A 9,618-nucleotide genomic window follows, 5' to 3' on the forward strand; every position below is an offset into this window, starting at 1 on the left:
TAAATCAAAATGCAAAAAAAAACCAACCCTATTTTTTGATGAACAAAATATCAGAATTTTAAATAAAGACCGGATCTGACAGTGCTGTGATTAGGGTGAGGTGAGGGAGGCCACAGATCCTGGCAGCATCAGTCCCCTGGCCGCCCTGAGGGGGTGGGGTGGGTGGGCGGTGGGAGGGGGGTGATGAGGGTTGGGGGGGGGACTTTTTTCTTCACTTCCTGCCTGTCATCTCCACTCGTGCCACTAGGGGGAGAGCGTCTACTACACAAACCTCCCAGCCCCAGGTTCAGAGGCGGGAAGAGCCACTCTGGTCTGTAGGCTGTTTTCTAGATCCAGAGCCAAAGTGGGGGAGAGAAAGACAGAGATTCTGGCCCCCGGTATTATGCGGCCATGACCTTGCACTGGGGCAAAGAAAAAATAAAAACAGAAGAGCTGCATGTCTTCCTAACGCTTTCAGCGAAAGGATTTCACATGCATTCAAAATTGCAAAGACGGCTGGTTTAGTGCAGGAATACAGCAGTTGTCTGGGAAACAAGAGATGTCTTTTCCAGTTCTAGCTCTTCCTTGATGCCTTGGGTGGCTTTGACTAAGCCATTTCCCATCTCGTGGCCTCACTTTTCCCATCTGTAAAAAGAAAGGCTGGATCAGATGGTCCCAGAACCTATTTTGGCGCTAAACATCCATGTTTCTGTCTCCAGAGCAGACCTAGGAGAAGAGTCTGGAGTTTCTGAAACATAAATTAAAGCAGCTGGATGAATCAGGCCAGCACATTCTGGAAGGTTGATCTCCACACTGGGCCTTCTGCTTCCATCGAAGACTTTCAACCAACTGCTGGCACTAGGTTTCCTAAGCTGGAAGACAAGTCCCATTATCTAACGTTGGCCTTATGTTAGTTTTACACACATTGTCTCTTTTCAGCTTCTCAGCACGCCCGTGAGCAGCTACTAGGATCATCATCCCCACTTCACAGATGGAGAGATTTGAGCCCTTAGAAAGGTTAGGTCAGTGCCAAGGTCACCTAGCTGGTGAGTGCTGGGTAGGACTGGGAGGGAGTCTAAAATCCAGAGGGTGTGCTTTCAAAGACACCAGCCCCAGCAGGCCCAGGTGTGAGCCCCAGACCCTCCCTCCAGTAAGCCCTGGGAGGAGGGGAGGCGGGAACGGAGGGCCCTGATTCGGAAGCGCTCCTGAGTGGTGGAGGGCCTGGGCCCCGCACTTCCCTCCCACAAAGCAGGATGGTGTCTAATGAGGGATCCCGCAGACATCTCCGGAGTTCTTGCCGGGCAAGGCTGGGGAAGGCAGCAGTGGCTCCCAAGTCAGTCAAGGAGTCAGAAGCAACCAGGGCAGGGAGGGGGTGCGGGAGGGGCAGGCAGCTGTACTGCCTCCCAGTCCTCAGTTTCCCTGGTGGGGCCCGCAGGGGGGCATGAGCGGGCTCTGGCAGGTGAACAAGCTCCCGGGCTGATGCTAAGGCGCAGCCTGCTTTGCCCTGCCCGCGGCTGAGGGAAACGCTGCAGCACGAAAGGCTCTGATTCTGCTCTTTAATGGGAGACGTTCCTTTCTCTTCATTTGCCCCTTTGTCCGGGCCACTTCCGCAGCCGTCCTTAGGCTCGGCTGGAGGGTGACTGTCAGGCTCTGAGGAGCCGGAAGGCCTGACTTGCTACCCACGGTGCCGAGGGCTGAGGGCCGAGCTGAGCGAGGGGCTTGCTGGCTCCGGGTGACGTGGCCCGGCCCCTCGCCTTGTCGCGCTTCAGAGACAGAAACCTAGAAAAAACTTCTCTGAAAAGGCACAGAGATGCTTCTTGGCAAGTTGCTTTTTTTTTTTTTTTTCCTTTTGGCAACATTCTTCCCCTCCTTTATTATTTTCCCTCGGATTGGCCCTGATTAAAAATGAAAACGAGGAGTTCACCTTCATCTCTGGGTTTTATTTTCGCTGGTGCCCTTGTAAACTAGCCACCCCCAGTCATGCCAGTCCCTTGCAGTCTTCAAGTTGAGGCTGACAATGACCTAAGGTGGCCTCCCCGTGGAAAAAGTCCATGTTCCACTTGGGGCTCCTGTATCGAATAAAAACCATTTAAGATATGAGCTTAATGACGTGGAGATCCAGGCCTCAGAAGTGAAAGGCTAACAAGGGCATTAAATCTGGAACCATTTCTCAGCTGCCCCATCAGGCAGCAGAACTGTATGGGCGAATCACTCCTGAAAAGCTTCCCGTCCTCTAGTTTTTGTCCCATTCAGGCACCATGCAACCAGAACCTACCCAGGGCGGGATGCACAGGGTCTGGAGGAGCCACCTTCTATGAGGAACAGAGAGGAGAGGAGAACAGGAGTCCTGATGGTGCCTGCCCACCCCTGCATAAATAGAATAAAGAATAAAAGCAAAAGGGTCCTGGGGTCAAGGGTGCAGACCGCTGACTTAGGAACTGGAATACTGGGAGGAGCAAAACACAGATATGGTCTCTGTCTTCCCTGGAGCTCAGAGTCTAGCACAGGTGACAGATGTTGGACAAATGACTACCAAATAAACGTAAAGCGTCAGCTGTGACATAGTGCTATGGGAGTGCCATAGTGAGGATTTGCCCTGATAAGAGGTCAAGAGAGCTTTGCTAGTGGAAGGAAGCCAAAGCTGAGAGCTACAGGGTGAATTAGCCTGGGGGTAGGGGTGGGGGGCCGCAGGGAGGGGAAGGCATTCTAGGGAGGAGCATCTCATTCGAAGGTCCTGTGGTGTGAGAAAGCATGGCAGTTGGAGGCAATCAAAAAAGCCCCCTCCCCAGATCATGGAGGGAAAGGGTATAAGATATGATTGGCAGAGCCTAGATCATAAAGGCTGGTAGGTCAAACTGAAGTCTTTTGTCTTGACCCTGCGAATGACGGAAAACCACAGAACGATTTTAAGTGGGCGGGTGAGAGAAGCAAACTTGTGTTTTGAGAAGATCACTCCTGCAGCCATAAAAACATTTAAACTTAACCTAAAGAACAGCCTTCTGATGAATGCCTGACTTTGGGAAAGTAATAACAATAAACACATTTATTGGCCTCTTACATAGAATGAAGCACTGCCTCATGTGCTTTTCATGGATTAGTACCTTTGGCCTTGAGAATAGCATATAAGACAGGTGTATTACTATGATGCCCTTTTTACAGATGAGGAAATAGAGGCCTGGAAAGTTGGTTGTGGTCACTCAGTGGGAGAAGTTGCAGAGCAAGAGCTAGATCCAAGTCTGTGTGATGGCAGAGGCTCTGCTATATTCACAGCAGCGCTAAGCGCTGTAAGTAACCATAGCCCTGGTCCTCAACCTTGGTTGCACGTTGGCATTACCTGGGTGGGGTGTTAAAAATTGGAGATTTTGTTACAATCAACCTGGACATTGGGAATTTTTGCAAACTCCTCAGGTAGGTTTGCAGATTGTGAGGCCCAGCAGAGACCGCCTGCCTTCAGCCTAGGCAAACACTTGGGAAGCTGGTGCAGCTCCCAGCCAGGTCCTGGCTGAACACTGTGGTCTCAGAGTCCCCTGCCAGCTCAGATAGTCTATGATTTCATGATCCACCAGCTGTGTTGCCAGAAGTCTTTCTCCCAAGGTGAATGGGTTTCTGGAACTGACAGATGGAGGCCGAGGGACCTTGGTAGCACGGCATTGGCTGTAATGGCTAGGCAGCAAGAGCCAAATCCTCAAGGCTGCATCTTGAACCCTGCCAGCTACCTTCCCTCTGGCCCAGACCCAGACTATTGGCAAGCTGAGACAAGAAAACAACAACAACAAAAAAAAAGGTCAGCTAGTCCCAGGTGGGAGTGGCCAGAGCTGGATATTCCTGGCTGTTGGCCCCATTACTGGGGACTGATCTACCCCTTTGAAAGCACCTGGAGCCTTGGGAGGTAGGGGGATCCCTCCAAAGCCAAGGTTTCCCAGAGGTCAGAGGTGACCGTGCCTGAGGGCTGGGTGGTGAAAAGAACTGGGGAACATCCCTCACCTGCCCCCATGGGGCTTCTGGGCTTCTTGGAAGTGCTGCTGCCTGGATGGATATTTGACCTCTTCCCCTTCCTCTCTCCAGCCAGACTGGCCTGCTACCAGTTGAACCTGCCAAGTTTGTTCTCCTATCTACACCCTGCATTTGCTGATCCCTGGGCTTAGCATACCTTCCTCCAGCTATTCCTTTGGCAACTCTGGACCTGAAACCCAGGCCTGGCCACTTGGCAGAGGTTTGAGAGCAGACTCTGAGTTGAGGAGCCCATAGACAGGCCATGCCTGAGCCCCTTGCTCCCCCCAGATGCCTCTTCCCTAACATCTGGGGTGAACCTTCATCTGCCCTCAGGGAGGCCAGGCCCTCCTGAACCACCATCACTTAGCAGTCTGAAGATTCAAGTCACAAATGCTCACCTGACCCTCTCTGAGCCCAGGGACTGCACAACCATGGGAGTTTGGGGCAGCAAAGAATAAAACCACTACTTCACATCTTTGGGCTGCTTTCTGGCTTTTCCAGGCTCTCCTGGACCTATTATCTCATCTATAGACATGGAATCTGACAGCCTCATGGCAACCACATATGTCCCCCTCATAATACAAATAAGAAACTTAGAGGACCAGAGACTTTATGGCTGGTACAAAGTCATGCAGCTTAAACTCTAACCCGAGCCAAATTAGATTCACCTTTCATTTTCAAGATAACTCTGCAAGATCGTCAAAGCAGTACCATCAGCCCATTTGACAGATAAGGAAACAGGGGAGCAGAAATGAATCAGTCTGCCCAAGGTCACACTGGATGTCACTGGCAAACAGAGACCCGAAATCTGCGCTCTGGGCCCCTGATGCCATTATACCGCAGAGCCCTGCTTCAGTGAAGAACAGCGAGAAGGCAGGTGGGAAACAAATGATACCAACTAAAGTGAGTTCTGAGTGGAAAAGTTGCTCTTAGGACTGTGAATTTGTAACTCTTCAGAACTAGAGTTTGCCAGAAAGGTCAAGCTCAGCCCAATATTTTTCCTTCATGTCTCTGAGTCTCAGTGTTTTCACTTATTAAATGACAATAAGCAATAATTCTTACTTCATAGGGTTGTCATGAAGATTCAATGAGATAAAAGCCCCCAAAATGTAGAATCTGTATTTGAGAGACAGTAAAGAATAGTTGCTATTTTTATTTTAATTCCCATTATTATAATTTCCATTATAATCGTAACCATTCTGGAAAACAAACCATCCAGACAGCTTCCTACAGTGATGGGGCCTCACTTCCAAGCTTCTGGGCTCCTAGCTGGCAAAATCACCCCAAAGGGAATCTGACCCTCTTTGCCCTTCCTTTTCTCTTCCTCGAAATAAAGTGGTATGCTGGAGCCAACTTGTACTGGCTTCAGAGGGCCTCTTGTTAAATCTTTAAGAATTTTGTGAGCTAGTAGTTAAACACAGCCATTATTAAAATTAAATTATAGAAACTGTTGGGAGCCAATTCTTCATGGGTCTCTTTCATTTTAGCTGGTCTCTCAAGTGGAGGCGCTTGACTCCTCATTCTGGACTTCTCATTCTCAAAGTTGTTTATACAGTTGTTTCCCTCCAGAACAAAGGACAGATTTGCTTATTATCCAGAATAATAAAAATAATGCCTACCTCTGAGCATGCCAAAAGATGGTAACTTATCTTATAAAAGATTCAGGCCCCTAAGCTCCAGCTTCCTCTGCTATGTTCAACCTGCTGCTCCTGCAAGTGCCACTTTGCAACCCCCCGTTGGAATCGGGGCTCAGGGAACTAGTGCAAGATAATGCTGACACTCTGATTACTGCAGCTGCTGTGAGTAATAAAGGCCTTTGTCTCTGACCTGGGAGTCTCATGTCTTTTGCTGGCACCTGTGAAACTGACAATTTGTTAGCTTATAAGCAGGGTAAACTCTTAGAATTACTAAAGTTATTAATATAAAATTAAACAAATTACACTAAGGACAAAGGTAATAAATATTCCAAACTCCTACTACATTTTTAAATTATCTATACTGCATCTATGTAAGCATGGAAATACTACATATTGGTCTGCCTCTGAGCATCTCTTCCTAATGCTCCATTCAGTGGTATAATGCAGGTAGCTTGAAATCAGCCAGGAAGGTTGTATTTATACCGCAAATTGCCCTTCCCCATCTGGAGCCACTTGTGAAACATTTACCATCACATCACTGTTGAAATCCCACAAATCTCTCCCCAGCAATTCTCAAACCTTCACGTTCCTGAGGAGCTTGTTAAAATGCAGACTTAGAGTGCCTGGGTGGCTCAGTTGGTTATGTGGTTACACATCTGCCTTGAGCTCAGGTCATGATCCCAGGTCCTAGGATAGAGCCCTGTCTCAGGCTCTCTGCTTCTCGGGGAGCCTGCTTCTCCCTCTCCCTCTGTGCTCCCCCTGCTTGTATATTTGCTCTCTCTCTCTCTCTCATAAATAAAGTCTTTTTTTTTTTTTTAAATGCAGACTCTACCTTATACAGAAACTAACCCAAAACTGATCACAGATTTAATTGTAAAACCTTAAAACTTCTAGGAAAAAAGTGTAGGAGAAAATCTTTAGGATCTGGCTAGTGAAAGAATTCTTAGACTTGACATGTAACCATGATCTATATGAGGAAAAAGTGAAAACTCAAAACTAAAAACTTTTATTCTATGAAATATCCCATTAAGAGGATGAGAAAACAGCCTGTAGAGTAGGAGAAAATATTGCAAACCACAATTGAGACAAAGGACTCAATTATTATACTGAAGAAATTCTTTTTTTTTTTTTAAGATTTTATTTATTTATTCATGAGACACACAGAGAGAGAGGCAGACACAGGCAGAGGCAGAGGGAGAAGCAGGCTCCATACAGGGAGCCGGATGTGGGACTCGATCCCAGGTCTCCCGGATCACGCCCTGGACTAAAGGCGGCGCTAAACCACTGAGCAACCAGGGCTGCCCCGAAATTCTTTTTTTAAAGATATTTATTTATTTATTTATTTATTTATTTATTTATTTATTTATTCATGAGAGACAGAGAGAGAGGCAGACACACAGACAGAGGGAGAAGCAGGCTCCATGTAGGGAGCCCAACGTGGGACTCGATCCAGGGACTTGAGGATCACACCCTAAGCTGAAGGCAGACGCTCAACCACTGAGCCACTCAGGCGTCCCTTATTTGTTTATTTAAGAGAGAGAGTGTGCTGAGGAGCAGGGGAGGGGGGAAGGGACAAGCAGATTCCACACTAAGCAGGGAGCCGGACAGGGGGCTCCATCTCATGACTTTGAGATCACGACCTGAACCAAAATCAAGAATCAGACACTTAACTGACAATCACCTAGGGACCCCTATATTGAAGAAATTATTAAAACTCAATAGTAAGAAAGCAAGTGATTCATTTAGACCATGGCCAAAAGACTTTGAGAGATATTTCACCAAAAATAAACAGATGGTATATAAACACACACAAAAAATGATGTTCAAGATCACTAGCTATTAGAGAAGTGCAAATTAAACCCACAATATCAGGGGCACCTGTGGCTCAGTCAGTTAAGGTGTCTGCTTTTAGCTCAAGTCATGATCCCAGAGTCCTGGGGCTGAGCCCCACATCAGGCTCCCTGCTGAGTGAGGAGTCTGCTTCTCCCTCTCCCTCTGCCTACTACTCCTTCTGCTTGTGCTCTCTCTCTTTCTGTGTCAAACAAATAAAATCTTTAAAAAATATAAAGTCAATCACTAAGCGCCTATCAAAACGGCTAAAATAAAAAATAGTGACGATACCAAATTCTGGCAAAGATGCAGAGAAATGATCACTCTTTCATTACTGGTAATGTAAAATGGCACAGTCCCTCTGGAAAACAGTTTGGCAGTTTCTTTTGAAAAGTAAATATAGAACTTCCATACAAGCCAGCAATTGAGCTCATTGGCATTTATCGCAGAAAAGTGAAGATTTGTGTTCACAAGCACATGATTGCCTGTACTTGATGCTTTATGGCAACTTTATTCATAATAGCTCCCAAATGGAAATAGCCCAGATGTCCTTCAATGAGGGAAGGGTTGAACAAACTGTGATACATCCATCCCTTGGAATACTACTCAGCGATAAAAGGTAACAAGCCATTGATACATACAACAACTGAGCAGAAGAACTGTAAAGAAAATACTTCAGTCCTTTGGCCCAGTAGTCCTAACTTGAAGAAGGGGGATGCTAAACATAGAAAGATTAGTTATGTAAATAAATACTTACTAAGTACTTACATGTGCCAGGCTCTGTTCTGGACACTGGGGATAAAACAACAAACAGAATAAAGATTCCTGCCTTCATGCAACTTCCATTCTGATAGAGAGATAGGCAATAAAGCAGGTAAGTAGATGCAATTGTGTGTTGGACACCTCAGAGTACTATTGAGAGAAAATAAAGTGGAGAAGAAAATACGAAGTTGCTTCGAGGGTGGGTTGCAACTTTGGTAAGGTGTTCAGAAAAGGTGTTACTGCAAAAATGACATTTAGTCAAGGCTTTTTATTTATTTATTTTTATTTATTTATTTATTTTTTTAGTCAAGGCCTTTTAGTAGGTGATATGTGAATATCTGAGGGTGTTGTGGGGGAGGGGGACATTCAGGAAGAGGACACAATAAATGCAAAGGCCTGAAACAGTAGCATTCACAGTGTGTATGGCCAAGAAGCCACTGTGGCTAGAATGGAGGGTCAAGCAAATAATGGTGGCACAGATCACGTATGGCATCACGGACAACTGACCTGACATTGGCTTTTACATGGACACGGACAGCCAGCTGGAATGTTTTGAACAGAAGTTTTACATAATGATTTACATGTAAACAAGAAATAAATGTAGGTCCCAACTCCCCCGGCAGAGTGCTGACTGGGTGGGCCAAATCTGACAGTGTTCTCAAGTACGTTTCATAGTGACCAACAAAAAGAAGGGAGTAGGGTAGAAATCAGCTCCAGAGAAATGCAAGTCCTTGAGCCTAGTTACAACACATTACAGATAAGAAATAATCCCACGGAGGAGGAGGGAAGGGATGCTCTCCCTCTCCTTTCTCTTGCTGTGCTCTGCTAGGCTTTGGCTCTGCTGAAGTGACATGAAATCCTCACAGCACGTGGGACAGGGAGGTGGGATGTTAGCAGGCTGCAGCTGCCCCTCCCCACCTCATCTCGACCCCAGGTCCAGACACCCCTACACACCTAAATGCCTTGCATACGACTTCTCATTTCCACTGATGGACGGGTGGATGGATGGATGGCTTTTATTTTTAAGTAGTCTGTATACCCAATGTGAGACTCAGTTCCACTACTTTAATCCTCACAACAACCTCATGAGCCAGGTCCTGTCTGCTTCCTTACGTTTTAAATCGACACAGAGAAAAATAATTCCCTTCCATTTTACACGTTTTCCATTTAAAGATAAGCACTACCTCTTCAAATGGGCCAATTTTAAAACATATTCTCAATACCAGAAATATTTAAAAATGAATGATTAGAATTGAGGAAATTTAGAATTATCACCTCTACTCTGCAGATAAATAAAGTTGAGGCTCCTCCACTTAGAAGTATAAAATCAGGGGGCGTATTAAAAAAAAAAATCAGGGGGGAAGAGGGGAAAGCAGCATGAAATCAGAGACTTGAACACACAACCATTGGCCCTGGC

General features: G+C 46.4%; 1 long non-coding RNA gene across 1 annotated transcript; it reads left to right on the forward strand.

The window, feature by feature from the left end:
• The first annotated feature begins 2,684 nt into the window (after positions 1 to 2,684).
• On the forward strand, positions 2,685 to 5,798 carry LOC144311887 (uncharacterized). The gene is made up of 2 exons (XR_013377375.1): positions 2,685 to 3,263; positions 4,045 to 5,798. It is a non-coding gene; the product is annotated as an uncharacterized LOC144311887 (long non-coding RNA).
• The last annotated feature ends 3,820 nt before the right edge of the window (positions 5,799 to 9,618 follow it).

This window comes from Canis aureus, chromosome 4 (assembly GCF_053574225.1).
Source record: "Canis aureus isolate CA01 chromosome 4, VMU_Caureus_v.1.0, whole genome shotgun sequence".
NCBI classification, from domain to species: Eukaryota; Metazoa; Chordata; class Mammalia; order Carnivora; family Canidae; genus Canis; species Canis aureus.